This window comes from Phymastichus coffea, unplaced genomic scaffold, assembly GCF_024137745.1.
Source record: "Phymastichus coffea isolate CEN01 unplaced genomic scaffold, Cenicafe_Pcof_1.1 PCOF00190, whole genome shotgun sequence".
Classification (NCBI taxonomy): Eukaryota; Metazoa; Arthropoda; class Insecta; order Hymenoptera; family Eulophidae; genus Phymastichus; species Phymastichus coffea.
The window spans coordinates 168,872-192,159 of NW_026707001.1; the positions used below are offsets into that span (position 1 = coordinate 168,872).

Below are 23,288 nucleotides of genomic sequence, written 5' to 3' on the forward strand. Positions count from 1 at the left end.
CTCGAGAACAAAGAAAAGAAAAAAGCGTTCCGATACAATGCACCGATTTGCTCTTATCCGTAAAGCTTCTCTATGTGTCGTTCGGCCGAAAAATCAAGTACATCTGCTACTGCAACGACGCGATGTCGAGCTTGTATTTATCACGTATCCTCTGCGATTGGATTCGACTGGTCGTGTGCTCGTGAAGAAACGTCACGTCAGCGCCTTTGCTCTTCTCTCTCAATTACGAGCTCTCTTCCGTGGTCGGAGGGGAGGCCTTCTTCCCTTCTTCTTCTTCTTCTTCTACCTTCATGGGGGCATTAGCGCCGTTTACCTTAGCGATGACTTTATTTCCGGCGCGGAAATCCAGGTCCGAGGGAGAGAGAACGAGAGGTAATTTATTGTTAGCGGAATAATAGATTTTTACGCTAAAAAAAGAGATCAAGGTTCCTTTCTCGCCTCTCTCGCCCTCTCCTGCGTTTCCTCCTTCGCTCGTTTTTCTCGCCTCCCTTCCCCGACTTATTTCACCGTGACGTGCGCAGAGGCGTGATTCGCTGCGAACTTTGTTCTTTGGATTTGCCGCTCGCTGCGGATCCAGAGGCTACTTCGTCGTTGCGCCCTCGTTACAGTTATGCTTATTAAGTATTTATCATTCGCTCTTTATGGAATATTTAGCAAGTGTGATAAGCAACTGACTCGACTCGAGTGCTTGCAATTTATCTTTATATTTGGCAAACAAAGTTATTTATGAAATGTATAAACCGTAGAAAACTCACGACTGCTTCTGTGCGGAAGAGAAACTTTGCTGGGAAGTAAATTCTTTATTGTACTGGCTTGTCTTTCATTCAGCGGTGGTGCCGCATTTCCAAATTCAAGTGTTCTATATAGTATTACTCAAGAAGAAAAACTTTCCCAAATATCGCAGCCGCGTTTGTTTGGGTTACGTCTTTACGAGATTTTTGCAATGAAATAGTTATGCTCGTGAAACATCGAAAAACAAACATCAGCTTCATTGTTGAGCGAATTAACGGGTAAGACAATGAATCCGTGGTATGATTAATGTACGCACGCTATACACACAAAGTTTTATTTGTCATCTAGTGAGCAGTCCGAACAATCTACTTTAAAATAATTACGTAAAACGACTCTTCTTTCCTACGTACGGCACCGCATTTCATAACTTCTCGCTCATGCGGCGAACTAGCACATACATTTTTAACTTGCCGTCGTCCTTCTTCGGTTTTTTTTTATTTTGGTTTCTACCTGGAAAGTGAGCTGCTGGTCTCGTCGTTGGAAATTTCGCGCAGGGAAAAACAACGCTCGGTAGATACAAAAAGATCGACGAGGGCAAAAAAAAGGGAAAGAAAGCCTCGCCCGAGAAAAAGGCCTAATGACAAGGTAAGCTAGAAAAGAAGAAAAAAGAGAAGCTTTCGTCATCGTTAATTGGATGTTGCGCGCGGGCAGCAAAAGAAGGAAAAAACATACCAAGGTCGCAAGAGAGAGAGAGAGAGAGAGAGAGAGAGAGAGAGAGAGAGAGAGAGAGAGAGCGCAAACGTCGGTCGGCAGGCAGAAAAAGGAATTCTCTTGTTTGTTTTTTTTCTCTCCCTTCTTTTTCAACCCTCCTACGAGCTTTTTCGTCTTTACGCATTTTCTCACCGCACAATGCAGCTGTGGAAGCTCTATGCGAACAATGAAATTTATAAACAATGCCGCCCACTCTGACGTCCAATTATACGCTTCTCTTCTACTACTTGCCCATCAGCAGAGAGAGAGAGAGAGAGAGAGAGAGAGAGAGAGAGAGAGAGAATGCTCTTTATTCATTAAATTTCCATTAGTTTTATTTCCGTTTGTCATTGTGAATATTTATTTCCTTATTATTTCACCCGAATAGTCGTTTTCCTTCCCTCGTTCACAGGTTTCTCGACTAATTTTTTCGGTCAGTAAATTGTCTTTCCTTTTCTCCTAAATTTATTATACAGCAGTTTATTAATTGTACGGTAGCTGGATTATATTAGCATACTAGGAGAATTTGTTACGGACTTTGATTCATTCATTTCCGTTGAAGAATTATTTGAAACTAAGAGTTTCAAAGTATACTTTGTTTCACCAGTCACAGATTTGATCTACTGTATGCATCATGAATGATCAGCTAAATTGTTGATAAATTAAAAATGTCAATCTGCAAATATTCAGTAGAGTAGAGTTAGTTTAGTCCGACATATCAAACATTTACAGTTTGAATAGATTGAATAGATTACTTTAAAAAAATAAATATAAAAATGTATATTTTAAGCATTGCCTTTTTGTTATGTATATCGATTGCTTCCAGTTTAAGGTGCTAAACATTTTTTCTTATTTTCGTATCAGTCTTTATACGCATCATTAAAAATAATATATTCTACGAGTTGTTTTCCACTGTAGTTTGCTTTACTAGTAATCGATATTTATGTATCTCGAAACCGTTATACTAAAAGCTTTAAAAAAACTAAAAAATAGAAGCTAGAAAATAGAAGCTAAAGTTCGTCTATAATTCATCGATAGAAAGATTGATATTTTCTAGCAGACTTGTATTATTTTTCATTTGATAAATGCATGGAACTGTCCGAAAATAAAGATCCACGTTACTCTTAATTAATCCTTCAATCCTCAGTGCATTCTTTATTTTTGTTCTGTAAAAGAACAAACAAGTTAAAACACTAGACTCTAATATTATTATTACAAAAGCATGCCTCAGAAAAAAAAAAAAATTATAGATGAACTTTTTCCGTAATAATATGAAACATACGTGCGTGCCACATAAAGCTATATGTAGTAGAAAGAGAACAAAAAAGAGAACTCATTTCATATATAAAAGATTGATTAATATATGCGTAAGAACAACTTTTATGCGTAAGCCTTAAAAAAGTACACAAGCACTACGTATACATCGAGAATAAATCAAACGATAAAAGTTTCAGTGTCTTCTTGTCTCTCGTTTGGTTTTCAACCACATAAAAATATGTAAATATTTATTCTGAAGAAACGCATCATATTGCCTGTGGATCAATATAAAAAGTACGTTGTGACAAATACTAGACATACATATCCGCGCAAGGATATATAAGAACTCTACACGTTTGCTTTTTCGATGACACATATGGGAGGATCGATTGAGCGCGCCTGAAAAATACGCGGCATTTTCAATATTTCGTCTCGCGCATTTTGAAGCGCTATTTTATCGATTTGTCGTATATCCTTTTCGCGGTTCATGATTGTTCACTTTCTTGTAAAACATAAATTATAAATTTATTTATCAATGTTGTTTGTAGAAACCCCTTTCAATGCGTAAATTTTTGTCTTTCAGCATAGTGCGATACTACGGTAAAATATGCAGAATCATTCCTATTTTTTTCTCACAAAAAGTAAACACCGTTTCATTTATCCGACTTTACAGTCTTCTTTTTTACCTAAAAATTTCTATTATTCATCAACTTCCTTTTCTGGGTGTCTACTTTTTTCTTTTTCCATGCGCCAGTATTTTCATTAAAATAAAACAAGGCCGAGCAAAATCTGTTTAAGCTCATAAGAAATACCAAGAATGAAGAGCTTCGTTGTTCCAAAAAAAAGGAAGTACCAAAAAAATTGTAGGTGATCGCAGTGAGCCAGTACGCGGACAAAATAGCCGGCCGGCGCGCGCAACCCTTGTAGAGGAGTAGTGGGAGGGGTAGCTTGGTAGAATATGAGAGAGCCGGCCGACTCGCTCTCCAAGCAGTAGTAGTATCGCGTTTACCGTCATCCACGGCGCGCGCTACCCCCAAAGCTCGATTTTACCACGTGCTCCTGTCACTGCCTCGTCTTTACTTATTTGTTTGTTCTTTTCAGTTTTTCTCAGCTACAAGTGATTTTCTTTTTTTTATCTCTGCTTAGGTAGGCTAAACGCAGTGAATTTAAAAAATAAAAAGTGTCGTATACGGTACCGCACACTACTACAACTACTACCACTGCTGTTAGGGTTGTGGTGAGGGATACGTGTATGTGTTTGCGCAGTGAAATATTCTCATCACGTGCTAACGGCCTCGCGTTGTTGGAATATCTCACGCTAGATTTATGAGTCAATTTTAAAGCTCGGCAAAATATCAAGCTCGGTAAATTAAAACATCTCTCGACGTTCGGAATAAATTTATTTTAATAACTCATCGTGGTTCTCTCACTTAAGACTGTTGCAAGAGTTAAATTTTCCGAAACTCACTTCTTTTTTCTCGCCAACGTACGCGCTCGTAACCAACTTGCAAATAAATTTCTCAGAAATGCTTATTTGCTGATTGCAGCTTGCTACAAAAAATTCTTAACTTCTAGTCTCAGCAGAGAATGGGCTGCACTCTCGAAGAAACTATGCATTACGTGATTAGCCAAGTAGTAACAGAAAGAGAGAGAGAGAGAGAGAGAGAGAGAGAGAGAGCTGTATCTTCATATCTGACGAGGTTACATCCGAAAAAATCGCCTCGCGTAGCAAATATTTTGATGGAGCAGCCCCTATTCAGCGATATTTCGATAACTAGATCAACAAACGTTTTTACCGAAGTCCCAGCAGAATTTTTAGTGAATGCGTGGTGGCAAAATGAAAAAGAAAGAAATATAGGTCAATGAAGTCTCTACTTGAGGTTCGGAAGAAAAACAAAACTTAATAACGAATTGGTAACGACTAAACTCTCTAAGATCGCAAACTAATCTAGCCGCCAAACAACCTCAGCAGCTACCGTAGTTGTAGTAAGCTCATAACTCGAGCAAACACCACGTGTGCATCATGATATCTAACAAAAATAAACATAAAACGCTCGCGGTTATATTGCGGTACCGCGTGCGAAGTTTTTGGTGTGACGTGCATAAAAGTGTTTTCAATATTCATTATATAATTCTTGCTCTTGCTCGCAGAGCGTGTGATGTCGGCAGAGACGACGAGTAGTAGTAGTAGCATTAGCAATAGCAGCCTTCGTCACTCTTATCAAGGGAGGCCGCTGCTGCTCGAGACACGGCGTCTTTGATGGGACAGCAACTGCTGCGCGATGACCGACGAGCTTGCAAGACCCTGAGGCGATTGCGAGGTGAGTCCTGCTGTTATACACAGGCTGCCGATAGATTGCTGTACTTGTCGATGGGTAATCCTAGCTTTAAAGCCATTTTCATCGCAAAAAAGCAGCTTCTTACACGCCTTTTTTGGTCGGTTCAAGCTCGTGGAAATTGGGTCGTCGGCTCTCCGTGGCTTTGTGCGTGGATATTTTTTTGTTGCGCAGCATTATTACGGCATCAACTATCAATCGCTTAGAAAAATAAAATATATTTTTTTAAGTTTTATGTCACTAATGATATAAATTTAAATATGTAACAGGCTGAAATCAATTAATTTTAGATGAAGCCATTTATCAAGTGGCAAAAATTTCTGACTAATCCCGATTTAAGACATTTTTTTTAAACAAATCAAATTTTTCAGTTTCAGAGACTCACACGTAAAAAAATAAAAAAAATTTTTTCACTCTGAAAATCAAATTGCAAGCAGAGCACAAAAAAAGTAAGTCGATGCTGCACGAGACTTGTAATGTAATGGAAGAACGCCATCGGTGAAGAGTCAGTCGTCGTCACGCGGCTAGGCCATCGATGTATCGCGTTGGGATATCTGAATTCCAGCTGCGGCATCGTGGCTCGTTTTTCAGCCAGTTGGCGCATGTTGCGTGCATAATGCAAGCGCTCGCGCGAAGCAAGCAAGCAAAAGAAGGTAGTTTATTGAGGGCGCTGACGATATGCCTTTTGAGCTTGCGAGCTTTCCGAAAAATTTAAACCACTCAAATATGCATGAAAGAGAAAGAGAGAGAGAGAGAGAGAGAGATACAGAGAGAAAGAGAGAGAGAGAGCAAGAGATAGAGAGCTGTCTTGCTTCGTATATACACATAGTTTTCGCGCCGGCACTTGTTGTTAATGTTAAAAGCGTTACTTCACTATTATTGTTATGACATGCCTTTATTCCTACGCGCACAAAGGAATCTCTCTCTCTCTCTCTCTCAATTTCGCGCCCTCTCTCTCTCACCCAGCAACTCGTTAGATGGAATGGTAAATAGGCTTTTCATATACGGACACGTGCATGACAATTCTCTACCCGCCGACACTCGTAATTTCGGCGCTGCCTCGTTTTGCTTAACTCTTCGCTATGATGCATGCTTTTCGCATGCCGAAAATATTTCGAAGTCTTTATTGACTTTTTGCCTCCTTTTGTTCTGGATATTTCTTTTTTTCTTAATGACTATCTATTAAGCTAAAAGGTATTTATATTATGGCGGTAATTATGAAGTCTGATGAATCTTTTAAAGCAGCAATCGCTGAAGAATCGTGACAAGCGTTATAACAGTAAAAGTCACTCGTCGAGCGAGAGTTTTTTCTAAAATATTTAGCACGTCCCATCGAGAACGATAGTTTTGAAGCTGCAAGCTTTTGAAATTCCCCGAAGGCTTTGCTTGCACGAATTATGCAAGAGAGGAAAATTTTATAATTCGATTGCCATTAGCGATAACTTATTATCGAATTAAGCTTCAGCCTCTCTTTACTTCGTTTCGAATTCCACGCCACTTCGTCAATGGACGCGCGAGCACTCGCGTTAGCAAACGGTTCCTCTCCCGAGAAATAGGCCGCGTGGCGTCGTCGAATTATATAGCTTCACGTGCGCGAGAGCGCTGTAAAACTTTGATGAAGTGCATTGTTTGCAATTGCCGCAGCTAAGAACGTTCTCCTTTGTTATCTCTGTCGGGTTTGTTCGCGCGCGCGCTGGCATTGATAGAATTTTTATGGCCTCGCGCGCACTATCGCAAATTCATTTCGCAGTTGTTTTAACTACCTTTACGCCCGTTGCACATTAATTATTTTAACAAGTCCGGATTTCAAGCTAAGAGAGACAGAGAATCTTAGATGAATTCGTACAGTAACTCGTGGCAATAACGAGCGAGTCTGAGAACGCGGAACTTTATTGTCTTAGAAGTTGTATATTCGTATGCGAATACTGGTGTTCATCCTTTTTTTCTCTTTTTTCTTTTCATTTTCCAAGTTGCTATTATCCAACTTGCATTCAATTTACTGTTGAGTCTCCGATTATATTAGATGAATGAGTAAACGAAGCTGTAACCGCTTGTTCAGTTTACCTTTCTATTGCCTTTTAACAAAAAGTTTCTTTGAAAGAAATAAACTCAATAGAAATTACTCCCAAATTCACCAAATTTTACTGTAATGCTATTTTAAAAGAAAGTAAACAATGATTGATTCAGTGGAAAAAAGCTTCATTTCTATTTTTTTCTTCGCATAAATTGAAAAAATCGATATTGCGCTTCAAGCAGGATCTGCTTTATCTTTCGACAAGTTCAACATTGGCACAAATCGATCAGCAAGTCTAGCAAAGCAAAGAAAAATCAATGTCACTTCGAACGACTATATCAAGCGTGACAATAAAGAAAATCGACGTATTCAGCGAAACGAAGTATAGCGGCGAGTTGCGAAATGAACCAAAAATTAAAAAATCGCAGTATGTGCCCCGCATTGGTTCGCTGAAAAAGTAAATAAAAAAAGGCCTTAATCAATTAAAATAGACGGTTCTTATTTTTCCTTTCAACAGACACTATATACCGGCTTTTCACGCGGGCACCTAATTGCTTTTCGTGAGAGTATAGCTTGCGTCGCTTAACGAGCGGCGCCACGCGACATACTATGGTGGAGGCCCACCTGATCAATGCCACTTGAGTGCTTGGATTATTCAGCGCTTGCAATCACAACGCTCACCTGCTCGTTCGCTCTCGCAACGGAATTTACATCAGTTGCGAGGCTTCGATAAATATACACTGGTCACTCTCCGTCAATAATTACTGCCCCCCCCCCCAACAGCTCTGTTCGTGCGTGTGTTTCTCTCTCTGTTTGCAAGCTTTGAAAGCTATGTCCGCTCGATTGCTATCCTCTATCTTTCTCTCTCTCTTGAGTCGTCAAAGATGTGCCTCTCGTGCTTCAGAGTTGCTTAATTGATTTTTTACCGATTTCAGATATCGCGCATCTACACCTTTGATTGATCGTCCCTCGAACGGATTGGAATAGCAACAGAGATTGATGAAATTAATTTTTTGTCTCAATGTAAATTGACCTCTTTTCTCGCGCGGCTCAATCGCAGTGTCGTGTCGCTTCTCTCTATTATAAATGTATTGAACATTTGATCTGGGCATGGATGATTAAACGCGTCAATTAGTGTGCGTTTCGCGAATGCCGATACGATTATCCTTTCGATCAGTCACTCAAAAGCTATTAGTATTTTAACGTTCGTACTGATCGCCTCATTTCCTTCCGTTGCTTATCCACTCGATTGCACGCTTTCCCCTCTTTCTCAATCCATCAATTCTGATTTTTCTTTCGATGATAAGCATTTGCAACATATATTACACTTAACAACTCCATTAGTTTGCCTGGTAATGGACATTACGAGGGCCATGGCCTGCTTTTCACAGAATAATCGTGATGTACATACGCCAACTAATTTGGAAGCAAACAATCTGTGCGTATAGGTATATGCAGGAGACGGCTCATATAAAGAATAATCTCCGAATACACAGCGACCTTTCATGGACGAAGTGGCCTATCTACTCGCACTTGCACTATTTCACCTCCTCCTGCTTGAATCACGGCCTCCAGTCCTTATCCATTAGCCTATCTTTCTTTATTCTCCAGACCATCCGTCTTTATTTACCACTCGAACGACTACTCGATTCTTCCTTTCTCTTGGCTACGTCAACTGGTCATTCGTTCGTTGTCTTATATACAAGCCAAACTGCAGCTGCAACTGAATTAGATTTTCTTTTCCATGTGAATGTCAAGAATAAGACATTCTCGCATCGTAAATATTTGACGAAAGCTCGAGGAACGGGTCCGTGCACCCGTGACTAATCATTTGTTCCGTGCCCGCGTGCGTATTTATATGAACACGAGTCACGCAGTGAAATCGAACGGACAAGGAAACCGTTTGGCGCTGTAAAGCAACAATTTGCAAAATATCTCTGTCGCCATCAGTTTTTCGATTCCCTTCATCATTTTGATTGTTTCTTATTCTATTATGCACCTTCGCTTTTTACACGTACAGCTTCACTGCAAATCGGGTTTCTTTGGTGCGGATCGATGGAAAGGAAAGAGAGGGGATATCGCTCTCTGATATCTAGTCAGCCACAATTAAGTGTACTTCCGGGTGTTGCTATCTTGGATGAAGCTTTCGACGCTATACGAGAGCCAGCAGTCGCCGTCGACGGCCTTAAATATTGTAATCGCTGAATTATTAGCAAGAGCCGGTCGGTTGACTTTCGCCTTTACACTTTTATCGGCTGCCGGCTGGTTTCCCTACTTAATTCTGACCTCCCTTGGAGAAAAACCTTCTTTTCTTTTCTCTTTCTTTACTCTTCTTTTACTCGCGGATGAGATAGACGAATTTTTCATGAGAAAGGGTGATACCTACCTGTTTTTCATTGTTTTCTTTTTGGGTGAACTCGTTGTGATTGACGTTGTCTTAGAATCGACATTAAAAGCCGAAGGTAAGTTTGTTAGTATCATGGCTGCTCGCAGCTGGTTCAGTGACAAATCGAATTTTCAATTGTGTGAATAGTTCATGATTTTTCGAAAAGATTTAAAAGGCTTTCAACGTGTAAACCGAAGGCTTTACGTTACAGAGAACAATATTGAATTAACCCATTAGGATTAAACAAATGACAGACAATGCCCAAAGCCCCAAAGCATGAGGTGTCAAATTGGCAATTAGTAAGCGAATTATATAAATATTCAATGAACTAATTTGGCAATGGTCTCGGTGCGAATTGATCGTAGGCGACGATACTAAATGGAAATGTAAGGCGTCATGAAAGTTGTCTGAGAAGAGTGGAGAAACAATTAGCGAAAAATATATACGTAATCAGAGGCCAATAAAACGCTTGAATTTCCTATTCGCCATAAATTTGCCAATCAGCGCTCGCTGATTTAAGCTGGTCGTTACGCTGGCGCGGCGACGGTCATGCATTTTTCAGCGGAACAAATAGGCCGGAAAGTCTGCGCACGTGCGATATATGTCCGGATGTGCAGAGCAGTATCCTATAGTTAAAAACTAGCTGCCACCACACACAAGCGCGGATTATAAATTGTCGGTATAGGCTATGTCATTGCTCTTGCATCTTGTGTCTTTTAATTAGTGGAGGGGAGTTGTGCGATTCATTAGAGTTGCAGGCTATATAACACCTACACCGCGTGTTTCTTCTTCGTTTTTTCTCTTTTCTGCGCTCTTTCTTTTTCTGCTAATGCGCTTTGCTCGACGCGTCGGGCTCTTGCTTTCTCTTGGTTACATCTTGAACTCTCTACTCTGCGCACCTACTCTCTTTCTCCCTCTTGTTCGCCGAGTTTACTTCTCGCTTGACTTTTATTTAATTACTTGTGGCTTTGCGAGGGAACCTCGACTGCGATTGCAAAATGAGCAATTTCAGTGTAAGATTTTTTCCTTTTTGCTGCTTGACGTCCAAATGAATATATTGATTGCTTCATGGAAAACTTTCGTACATAGCTGTATGTGTTTCATTTGAGAAAATGTTTGGCAACTCCGACGAAATTTCGCATTTCAAAAAATGCTTGTTGAACTTTTGGACTATGGAGTGCTATAGAATCAAAAATGTACTAAAAGAAAGTTGAACTAGGCAGATTCAGTATCAGTTGGAAAACTCATTGCGAATCCAAATACAAAATGCCAGGTGTTTTTAAATGAAAGCTGTCAGTTATTTGGTATTTGCAAACAAATTTTATTTGGAAACACTTATTTTCCGAAATAGCCTTTACATAAAGTAAAATTGGAGAATTGATTATTAAATCACTTTCACCGGACCAACCGTCAGTTTTTACACGCACGATTAGTTATTCCAATAAATACAATCAAAATTCCAACTCACTCGATCCGTGATCGTACAATCAAATTGCAAAACGAACATGAAGGTGCCCGCATAGCACTACGCAGATGACATATTCATAAAAGTAAACCGTGAGTAAAAGTCGAACGTCATCATCAACGGCATGCAGGTCGAGTATTTTTTATTTTGGCGGCAACGTAACGAAGTTACTCGATTTTAAATCAAAATTCAAATTGGCGCGCGCTCAACACAGCGTCGACAGCTGTTGCAGCACAGTTCTCGTTCTTTCATTTGTTCTCGGCTCGCGAGCAAAACGACGTGCTGCTCATCTGTCCACGTCTATCAAATGCATCGTGCCGCTGCACTCTGTTTTCCTCACAACACTTGCGTCTGTGTACGTGTATACAGGCGCTAATGGTTCCGTCGAAATCGGACGTTGATCGTGGCGCGACAAAGCTCCGCATACCAGATATATACAGACCTTTTTCAATTTCGCCTATGTTACCGCTGCTTGCTTTTTCTCTGGTCGTTTCGCGGCGATTTCGCGCTCGCGCCTAGAGAGTATTTCGCTATCTAATCGCGCGCTCCACAGCTTGTCTGTCGGATACTAGTGCACAGAAGAGAAATGAAGGAACGCACGCTTGTGTACTTTGGACGTACAGCTGTGTAATATCCGCTAGGAAAAAAAACAGGGCCTTTCATTGTCGATCTGTACTTTTTTGCCGTCGTTTGTTTGGATTGTTTTCGGGATTTACGCGCAGTTGGAAAAATGAGCTTTCACTGATTGGGATTCAGCGAGAGACAGTGAAAGCCGAATTGAAAGTGTTTCAACGCCATTGGGTCTTTGGTGCGAATGTGCGGGGAAAAAAGAAAACTGATGAGTTTGTCATTGTTTTAAATGTCATTGTATTTACCGTTTTCTCAGCAAAATGAAGATTCTACCAGACGTACGATTTTGATTTGGAATTCGGTAATGGCTGCGATGGCAGTTTTTCAAACATCTAGCAGCGATTGCTTATTCAATTTTTAATCGTCGTGGAAATTTAATATGTATATTATCGCAATTAAAAACTTTTTACTTGATTATAAACTTTGCTTTTAATTACTATGTCCTACAAGTACTTCATTCGTTATGGCGACAAAAAAGAAATAATGAGAAACGAGATTCGAAAAGAAAAACAAATACGAAACAAATACGGGACGAGAACAAATGAAAGAACGAGAAATGTGCTGCAACAGCTGTCGACATTGAGGGCGCGCCATTGTCATTCAAATGAAGAAAAAATATAATCACCGATAGGATAGCAATGTAAATAGGCAACGATAATTTTATTGAATAACAGAATGCAAAATGGTCTGTAGATCGGAACCATAACGCGGAGAGATGAACCGATACACGACGAGCAACCGAGCATTTCTCGATAACAGGACGAAAAGTTAGAAGTATCTTACATCGGGTATGAGATTGAATTGGAAAAATGAGATAAAAACGCTCATTTGGAATGGAATATATACCAATACATATTCGATAGCAAGATTTTACTCGTAAAATGAGACAAAGGTTATTGAAGTCTCGTAGGTTGGATCAAAGGAATTGATTATGTTCAAATTATATTTTTATTTCATGATTTATGTAAACTCGTATGATCCAATAATTAGCGATTTAAGATCACTCGAATTAATCTTGTAGTAATTAATATTAAAACAACTTAGTAATTAATTATATTCTATTTTCAACTTTTTCAGCTCTGAAAACTCCAGTTGGCTTCTTCACTTTTAAAGGGATGAAAAATTTTAACGTAAAAATTCCGTTCTCAAACAAGTTAATCTTTTAAAGCTTTAGCCCTTTTACAGAAGTCGAAAAACAAAGTTTTTTCTTTCCCTCACAGAGATAATTAATTAATCAAAATACAAACGTTCGCATTCCACAGCCTCGTCATATATAAAAAAAGAGAGAATGCACCATTGAAAAGTATAAAGCTTTGATCCATTGTAAGGATAAAGTTAGGGCAAGCGTCGAGACTCGGCTCAACAATTCCAATTACCGATTTCATTCAAACAGAGAGAGAGAGAGAGAGAAATAGAGAGGGACCTTTCTGTGTTCGTACACTCAAAGATATCCCGTAGCAGTTAGCTATAATTGAAAGGGCCAGTAGCATAGTCGAATCCCTGACAAATCCACGTGCGCGCAGCTCCTAACTTACCCTTGCACGCGAATAATGGCTTCCTCTAGCTTTATCAGTTGATTTTGCTGGAAAAGCCAACACGTTCATTCCATTTCATTGGTCAGTTCTCTCCCTCGTCGTATAATATATACCAGTACGGTAGCCCAAGCGAAATTTAAAGGTTCTCGCATCCTTCCGTTCTCTCCCTGGCATATCGCATGAATTAACCGTACGTCGGACACTGACCCTTTTATTTGCAGCGCTCTAATGAGTCTGTAATGGCGCTAAGCCAAAACGAGCACGAATTTCTTGATTAGCTAATGTTAGCCGCCCACTTACCCTTCATTATAATCCAGCTCGTCCTCCTGTTTTGCATGCTGATGGATCTGTAATAATGCGCTGGCTGAAAAGTAATTGCTCGCGGTCGTTCGTTCGTGTTCTTCTTCGTCGAGACGATCGTAATTGTGCAATTACCAAAGACTGAAATATATTACTCGACTCGTCTGTTCGACGATCAGTTCTAGCGTGAATTTCCAAAACCGCTTCGTATCATTTTTCTCCGCTCTATCATCGTTTACTAATAAATATCAACATTCAACGAACTGTAACAGGACTGTTTCTATTTTGTCATTCAAAGGTTTAAATGCACGCACAGCGTTCAGTGTTTCAGAGAGTATATCGACGCTTTGTCAAACGCATAAATAGCGACAATATGTAAAAAACAAAAAGAAAAAAGGTGATCTCGAATCAATATCCTATCACAGTTTAACCATTCTCTCTCTCTCTCTCTCTCTCTCTCTCTCTCTCTCTCTCTCTTTGTAATTCCCTGGTGTACGCGCGCGCGATATACCTGCCGGTATCCTCCCTCTTTTACACGCTTATAATGCACGGCGGCTCTTTTATTATGATCCTCTCGCAGCAGCTGCCTGTTATCGACGCATCATGCCGGAGCAAACTTTCATCAAACAGAACACGTTTCCTTGGTAAACAGGCGCAAAAAATACGACAGAGGCCGGCATTTGTTAGTTGTAAAGCGTGGTCGTGCGGTGCATGAATATCGGCAAGCTCTTTGACGCACGATCGTGTGCGCATGGGTTAATCAGTGTAAGCGCGCAGCTATTCGCGGGCTCTAGTGGCACATCGATGCCTAAAAGCCAAAGCCGATGCACTCGTGGGACACCCGCACGCGAGCTAGACGATTAGATCGACAAAGTATCAATAGGGAGAACGCACGCATCCGCAAAAGGGGGCAAAGCTATGCGAGGCATGGCTTACATCTAATTATCAAGCTATTCAACGCAATGCTTTAGTCGCGATATTGCCATCGCTAATAGGCCTTCTCTCCGCCTGCGATGCTTATTTATGCATGCTACTGATTACATTACACGCGGACACGGGCAACCTCGCGCTATTCAATAATACTTCGGGAGTCGACTCTATCGTCATTCGACCTGGCCCACGGCTGCTGCGCCGCGCTCTTTTACATTTTACATGACTCTCTCTCTCTCTCTCTCTCTCGCTTTCCTGCTGTCAGTGCATTTTTTAAGAGCTCTCATTGAGAAATCGTGTCCAGAGTACAACTTGAATTGTTTTTCTTTTTTAGTGCAAATGTAGATTCGATGTATTTTTGGTTAGGAGAAAAAGCTACGTTTGAAAATATCATGTTAGCAGTACATTTTTTTTATATTCACAATGCATATTTCTCAGTGAAACCTTTTTTCCTAGATTGATCAAGTGAGAAAGGGAGAGAGAAAATGAATGAAAGAGTTTTATAAACTTATGAAAAAACACTTGTGCATATCTTTTTTCTCTCATTCTATTCACTTTGGTGAAGGTAAATTTTCAATAGCTCCACCAGAAAAAAATGTCTAAGAACTTACTTACACCCTCTTTATGCGAATGCGATGACACTGTATTTTCTCTCGCAGTTAATGGATATTTTATGCAGGAGGGTTTGATTTGAACGGCGTGGCGTTTTATAGAGCACTTGGAAAAGCGAGGCGTAAAATCTGTATGCGCACGCGAAGGAAGAGGAGAGTACTTGGAAAAGATTGACTCGGACCTCTATCTTTCGATCGTTGTTTTATAACTGGCAAAAGATATTCGTCTTAAAGTTTCCATTCCCCGAGAAAGACTTGGAAACATCGTTTATGAAAATGTTTCTTTTGGAAAGAATGATAGAAGTTTTGGCTCTTGTTAAAATATGAGCTACGAGCTTTCTTCATTTTCGTAAGAGTAAAAAATGTGTTTGCAATTCATTTAGATCAGTTTCACCGTGGCTGTCTCACACGCACACCGACTGGTCACTGTGGCTCTTCGAGAATCTGCCCGAGCTTTGCTGAGGACGGAGTTTGAACTTCAAGACGAAATATTCTTCAATTGCTTTTTCGCCAAACTTTGTTAATTATGTGAGAGACTTTCTTGCGGAATTCGCCTTGTTGGCCTTCCTCTCAAGATGTCCCATTCCGTCATTTCATTCTTGAAACGTGAAAAGCTACGTAGGTAGTTTGCGCTGAAAATTTATCGTAGTTTTCAAAGAATAAAGCGCTCGCATGTGCGCCAGAAAACTTTCGTACGTCAGATCAAAGGAAAGAAACAATTAAACGTTAAAGTCACAGTAACCCTTGGCAATAAACATTTGCGTACGGGTGCGAGCAAATATTCACGCAGGCAAATTCAGACTTTATTAAACCAATATTTGCTCGACACACCATTCGTTCCCTTAACAAACACACCATACTACCAAGCAAATCCTTTACAACGCCGAATCGCGGGCCGCCCACGCAATAACGTAAACACGCACACCGCTAGTAGCAGTAGCAGTAAAAAAGTGCTCACAAAAAGTGAGCATTCCTCGACATTGTCTCTCTCTCTCTCTCTCTGCAGCATTTTCGTGTTCAATATTGCATGCTCTCGAGGCCTCATAGACTCGTAGAGTCGCTAAGTTTACGAGCACGTGAAACCTTCAGTAAATATCGGCCGCTTTACGCATTTTTGGTAATGGTGTCACACTTGTGCGACTATATGTGCAGGTAACGGGGCGTTGATTTAATGGGGGGGGGGGGGGGGGGGCTTGAGTAAAAGTGGCTATTGGTGTGCTTCGATGAATGGTGATGCACCCGAACAAAAGCGCATGGATGGTTTATTATATGTCGATCCGCAGCGCCTATATATATTCGCAAGACTTCGCCCCCTACTGAAAGAATTATTATAGGTTTAGATGGAATGTGGAAATAGCGCAGCGATAGCAATGCCTAGATTAGCTGGCGCGAATATGACGTATAGAATGGGTGATATTTTTTGAATTTTATTTTGCATATAGCCATTTTTTTGTTGAGAGAAAAAAGGAATGTTAGGGGGTTTTCAGCCGCACACTGCGCTGTGCTTCTCACTCGGCCTTTTTGCATCCTTTTAGCGCGTTGTTCTCTTTTTTGTTTTCCTTTTTGTTTTAGAGAGCTGACTGAAAATAAAATTTCCGGAGAATTTTTTCATATTACCAGTGAGTGTTGGCATTTTATTTTTTCGAAAAACTGCTTTCAAAATAACTTATGCTTTATAGAAAACAAAAGTAAGTATGGCGTAGAAAAAGTTTCATCGGATAAAGTAGGTGTTTTCAAACAAAAAAAATGTTTCAAAATTGTTGCGTGATATTAGATCCATAAAACAGACATTCATAAGCTTCATTGTGCAAAAGTAAATTAACTAGAATCATGATTCTCGCATAAGCAGTTGAAGAAACACGCGCTCTTGTTTTTCTTTCTGCAAAACCTATCATGCAGATATCGTAAGTAGAAAGAGCGAGATCCGATGAGGCATGCATTTGGAAAACACAGCCATGTAAAATGTATGTACTTCGTATGTAAATTTCTGATTTTCATCTGCATCCTTGTTTGTTTCCCCTCCACATTCGTGCTTATGCGAGTTTAGACTCGGTGCGCTGCGGACTTTCGACCAGAAATTATTCTTCGAAATGCTCAGTGAACAGTAACGTTCTCTTTCCTATTCACTTGTAATAATTAGAAACGTAAATAGAAATCTCAGTAAATAAATTTTGTGCAAAAACACTTAGTCACGCACGTAATATGCAGAGTGCATACGGAAATCTAGAATGACATTATTACTGCGAGAATATAAGTACGGTAGAATGTCACAGCGATACACACGTGTCTCACTTTTTTTGAAGAAGATGGGGAGAAAATTCTATACGGACAGGAAGATGGAAAAAGTTGGAGATGAAATTTGCACGAGGGAAAGAAGAATTAAGAGATACGATAGGAGAGAGAGAGAACAGGCTACTCGGACAAAGTAAGTTTGCTCTCGACTATTGGACGTACAATATCCGATGATTTATTAAGGCCGGACGGACGCCTTTAGCTTTGGCTTTGCTGTTTTAATAGAACTAATGATTTATTTAATTCGCGGTACTTAGCTATGATTTATCGGTGGTTATTACTTTCATCTGAGAACTCGCTTCTTTCTCACTCAGCGGTAAATTATTTCTTAGATTCGTTACATTTATTTGTTATGAAAGTTTTGCTGGCACGCGGGAGGCTTGAATAATTAATATCTTGGTGTTATGCATCGCTTGCACACCTAACTTCTCTTTTGTAAATGATTAAAAATAAAATCAGTATTTATGGGTGAAATTGTTATCAAAGTTTATCAAGACTCGTCAACACTTTGTGTTCTCTGTAGTCCTTTAGACAAAGTATACACAGCCGCCTTAGACTGCAGCGCAATGTTCTCTTTTTGTTTTTGCCTAGAAAACGGCTCGCTCCTTCAACCCCACGGCTTACTCGACGACTTTTAAGCCTTTGACAATGAGTTAATTGCGTACAACGTGCAGCCTCTCTCTTTTCCTTTCACAAGACCAACTGCTATTTCTGCTCTTCCGTATAGATTTTCAAGCGAAAAGCACTTCTCTTAGTAGATGGATAATTGAAGTGCAACGTTATACTTTTATTAATCATCGAAATTATTTTATTTATTTTTGTAAATTTTTTTATCGTTTCACTTTTTAGACCACTAGAGTTGTACTTTTGGAGATTAAAATTGATATCGAAAAACTTTAAAAGATGGAAGGAAATTTCAACTGTGATGTAACTATAAAGAGAGACGTTATACGCAAGGCAGTACTGAAAACGCCTTCGCCGCATGAATAAAATATCATTATGTGAATATTCTAATAACGACAGCATGACAACCTTTCAAGAAGCTCTAATAAGTTCAGCTTAAAGCTTTGTTTTCCCTCTGTTTATCATTCTGTATTTATTTTGACGTGAAAACGATGGAAACGTAGACATTTGGCGTCTTGTAGTCAGTCGACATTAACAATTGCGACCTACGTTTCAGCCGCAATATTAAAATATTCACGAATTACAATCGACACGAGCATTTTTAAAATTACATACGAGCATTAAATTGGCCGAGCTTGTATCGTACACACAAGCCGCGATGAGCAGTATTTTTCGCAGCGATTCAATTATAAAGCCACAAGTAATTCCGGCAATAAAGTGAGGTCAAACCACATAGACGAAAGCACAAGAGATGAACAGCAGCAGCAGTAGAAGCGGCAGCCTCTTTGGATTGCCGTCCAAATATTTCATTGTAGTTTAATTCACTATCGCGTTGACACTAACTCATATTAACGGATAATTTACGTCATCCATGGATTTACGGCTCGTCGACTATTTATGTATAGAAAAGCTGCATGATCCATCTATCTTTCTACGATTTCTGCCATGTATATATGTATAAGTACATCTTGTACAGTCTATCCTTATAATGGGCTAAGAGAGATTTTCCGTCATATCGATAGAATTGAATACTTAATTAAGTAGCTGTCGAGAGAGGAGCTCTGAGTTATTCCTTTAGAATGTTTTCTACTCGACGTCTGCGTTACTGAAATTACACCCTTCACAAGAGTCATTATCGCTTGTCCCTCTCTGTCACGTGTTTTATTTTGCTTTTTGCTGTTTGAATATCTAGTCTTTGTCCCTTTGTTCGCAGGCACGTCATTTGTTTCTTTTATTGTTGAATTGTTGACCGTCGCTGTTTTCCACTTGCCATTCGTCAGCTCACGCTGAAATAAATGTCAGTGTTATATTCATTTACGAATTTGTGTCCACTTCAACAATGTCAATGAATTACGTCTGCCTCTCTAACATTCCACTGCGCAAATCTATATACCAACTGCAATCAAGTTTTTTTTATTTTGTTATATTACACTAACTTATATACCGATGATGCGTGGATTTATGCAGAATCATTGTGAAGTGAATAGTAATCATTGTAAGTAATGATTAGAGCATCTACGCAGAGTTGTCACAGTTAAATAGACGCTAATTTGACGATTGTAATTAAAAGTAACACACACAACGAGTAACACACACAGAACATTAAAGCTCATTTCATCCGCCGACAAAGTATCTGAAGATGCAATCCGTCTTATTGTGAACAATCGCGCAAATTGCGGCTTACTTTCAGGTAGATTGCTATAGTTTTAAGAAATACGCAGACAGACTCGAGCAAATTATCGCTGGTGAGCAGAAGCGCGTCGAGAATCTGAGCAGCTTCCGTCGTATTCCTTAATAAATCAAGGCTTTTTGCCGTGGCGCTTATTTGGCCGTTATATATATGTACGACACGTCGCTTGTAATCCCTAGCTTCTTTGCTTCCAGCTACGCGCGTACTACTACCGACTTATTTGCTCTCGAATCTCGCTGCTTTTTTTTCTCTTTCTCTCCCACGCGAAAGATGTTTTTACAGAGGTAGAGTTCTTGAGGACTAATTTCGGTACGAAATTAACCGCGACCTTCCTTCATTTTACCGCGGCATGTTTGCCTGTGGGTTTTGCCAGTGACAAAGCCAGACTTTCAGGAAAGAGAAAGAGAGAGACTTTATGAGTTTGCTCTGCTATGTTAAGTAACAACGAAAATTTTTCCTATAACTTGCACGCAACTTTGGCTTTAAATCGCCGAGGAATGTAGAACAATTTGGTCATGTTTTTTTCCTTTTTTCATAACTGAGAGAGGGGGAAACTTGAATATCTTGAGTGAAATTACGTATTTCGATGAATATGCAAATATTTGACAGTCAGAAACTAATATTGAGTAATTAATGACATGAAAGAATCTAATATACGTGAAATAGATATCCCATTACTCGGACTTATGTTTTTTATTTCTCTTCCATAGGCTTCCGTAATATAGGTTAAAATTTATAGATAATCTTTGGCTACTATCTTTCAGAACTTTTGTGGGATTCTAAAGAAATAAGTGACGAAAATGCAGAAATTCTACTTAGACAGTCATTAACATGAGAAAACCATACAAATATTTACGCAATTCGCTCAATCACAGCTCCGACAAATAAGTCACATAAATGGCTTTGATACTGACGAAAAGCGTGTTTAATATCGACCGAAAAGGCACTTCGAAATCGTCGCAAAAACAAAAAGCCCATTCCTTCCAGTGAGTCTCACTGTTTTTCTCTGAGCGCACTGTAGTGTCATTGGCCAAGTGCCAGCGACAGCAGCAGCATGCAAGTGATGCCGACGATGGGGAAAGGGAAAGAAGGAGATAGAGGCCAAAACGCCTAGCTTTGACAGAATGCGCCGGTGCTTGGTGGAAAGAGGGTGAGGACAAGATCTCAGGAGTCTTCGGTATTTTCCATCTCGCTTTTGTCCCTTTGCCACGTCCTCGCTGCTCTTCACATGGTTCACGAGCAAAGTTTGCACTGCAATGAAACCTGGACCCTCTCCCTCTCTCTTCTTTGTTAAACTGCTGCACTTTTCATCATTGTTTCCTTGTTAAAATCTACTTGGATGCTTTCTTTTACCCTCTTTCGTCTGTCTACTACGGAGGTGCTTTGCGCGCGCGAAAGCAACTCGGCTAAGTTTGTTGTAAGTTTGTTGAGCGCGCGTAGCTCGGTAAACGAATGTTATCCTCTCTCTCTCTCTCTCTCTCTCTCTCTCTCTCTCTCTCTCTCTCTCTCTCTCTCTCTCTCTCACTCTCCCCGGTGCTATATCACGTTTCTACTGTTAAGCGATAGGACGAGGATTCCGGAAAAACAGATAGAAGAGAGATAGAGAGTAGTGATCCGTCTATTGCGATTTTTTTCCTCAATTCAATTGGCTTGCTTCGATTCTCTCCCGCATTCTTTGATTTTGCAAATGTGATCAGAAACTTTATGTATCTGTGAAACATGAAATCTAGCGAAATAAATAACAAACAAATATTAAGCATGTCGTACTTATAAGACGACGGAAAAAAGTGGTTTGGTACTCGAAATAAGGAACTCTGTGCAAGTCCAACAAGAAAATTAATCATGAAATGTTCATATCTGTTAATCCTCTTTTATGATCGAAGCTTCTTACTTTGATCGATCGTCACCCAAGCTACCTGAGCATGCAACAACATTGGCCTTACATCAAGCTGAATTCTTGATAACTTCGTCCGATCGGCTTCGTTATCGCCATAGCCAGCTTGAACGATTAACGATAACACTTTCAGCAAGCTCCATGAAATTCAAATTGGTATTATCAGCTCTCTCGTATAACCAAGCAATTTTCTTTTCCAACAGTTCGACGCGCATCTTAAACATCATTACCACGGTACTACTGCACTGCGATAAAAGCTTTTCCGTCATATCACTCTTATACATACTTGATATATAGAGACAGAGGCGACAACTATATGAGGTTTCACGCCAGCCATAATCTCGTTGAAAAGCTGGGATCAAAAGCTCACTGTACTTAAGTTTATTAACCGTTGGAAAAATGGACGAGGCACACGTAACTGACCGATTTTTCTGGCCCTCGTTTTTCATCGTGCAGCCGCTACCATTTTTATGTCGTTCATCTTTGCCCACGCGCGCGTACAGGATTTCCAATGTGCAGAGTCCGCAAAAACGTAAATCCATTTTCTGCTCAGAAACTCCCTAACTCCATCTCGCGTCCCTTTGTCGGGACTTCGGGACACGCGCTTTTGTCCATTTTGCTCTGCGCGCGCGCGCCCGCTCTGCCTTTTCACGTAATTATTTTATCGGCAAACCTGCAACAATAGACAAGTATTTTCCGATTCGCTCAAAAGCAGCGCGAGCAATAAATTGATATCGAAAGCTCGAAAGATGAACGAGCGCACGGTATTTTATTGCAGAAATATCAGGCACTCGCATTTTTACCATTTTTCACATTCTGTTGATGTCTTTGAATACTGAATCAAGCGATTACGGGATGTTTTTTTAATTTATTTATTTATTATTGTTTTTATGAATCACATACGCAGCCGAGACGCGCGTTATCTCATGTCACTCGCATAAATAATAAGTTCAGCAGGCGAAAAAACAAAGTGCCAGACGCAAATAAAAATTCACGAGCGAGCAAAAATCAAGTCAATGTAACCAAGCCGTTTATAAACCAGAAGCAGTGCTCTCAGCCAAAATTGCATAAACGTTGGACTTTAAAACAATGCTATAAACTCGAAATTCTCATTCATAAATACGGAAAAGCGGTTTGATCGTTTCTTAAGAAAGTTTTCTTGCAGCGAACGGAAACAGGAACAAACAGCTCGCTTTTGAAGCGTATATCTTTATGAAAAAGAATCGCACGGAAATATCACTTACATAGTGTTAAAGCATTAAATCTTGCGTATCGATTGAATTCTTACTAGTTGGTCAATTTGGATCAATTAGCAAAGCTGTGGATACTATCGGGAGGGAAGAAAACCCGAATTTTTGAACTACTTAAAACACGGTTAACTAATTTGCACAGAGAAATACCTTATAGTTGAAATTCTTCTTGAAGTAATTATGGTGGAATTAAAAACACATATCAATTAGCTTATGTGTAAACGGCAATCTACGAAAAAAATTATCTCGTCGGTGACTTGTTAGATTACTTTCGGATCTGAGGAAAAGCTTCTGAGCGCGATTATTGATTTTTTGTAAATTTGTCAACATAAATGTTGAAGTCCAACGACTCTGCAATTTTTTTTCTCGCAAAGATACACATTCCGAACATGGGGCGCCTATCTTTTTTTAACCGATAGTATCGTATCCGGTAGAGGAGAATTTGCCTCTCCTGATGTACAACCGCCTGCAGGATTTTTGCCTTTTTCTCTTTCAACGTGTACGACGGAATGTACCTATTCCATCATGGAAAGAGGGGCGTGGACTTTTTGGCTGCGTGTCAAGTTGCGAGTATTTCTCCTCTTCCCTCGTA

The 23,288-nt window shown here is 39.9% G+C and overlaps 1 protein-coding gene across 1 annotated transcript in view; it reads left to right on the plus strand.

Moving 5' to 3' along the window:
* Positions 1-4,931: 4,931 nt before the first annotated feature.
* LOC131673685 (dorsal-ventral patterning protein tolloid-like) overlaps positions 4,932-23,288 on the plus strand; it is a 78,753-nt gene continuing 60,396 nt past the window's right edge. The window contains exon 1 of the mRNA XM_058951872.1: positions 4,932-5,060. The gene's annotated coding sequence lies outside the window, so the exon portion shown is untranslated. The remainder of the gene's footprint in view (positions 5,061-23,288) is intronic.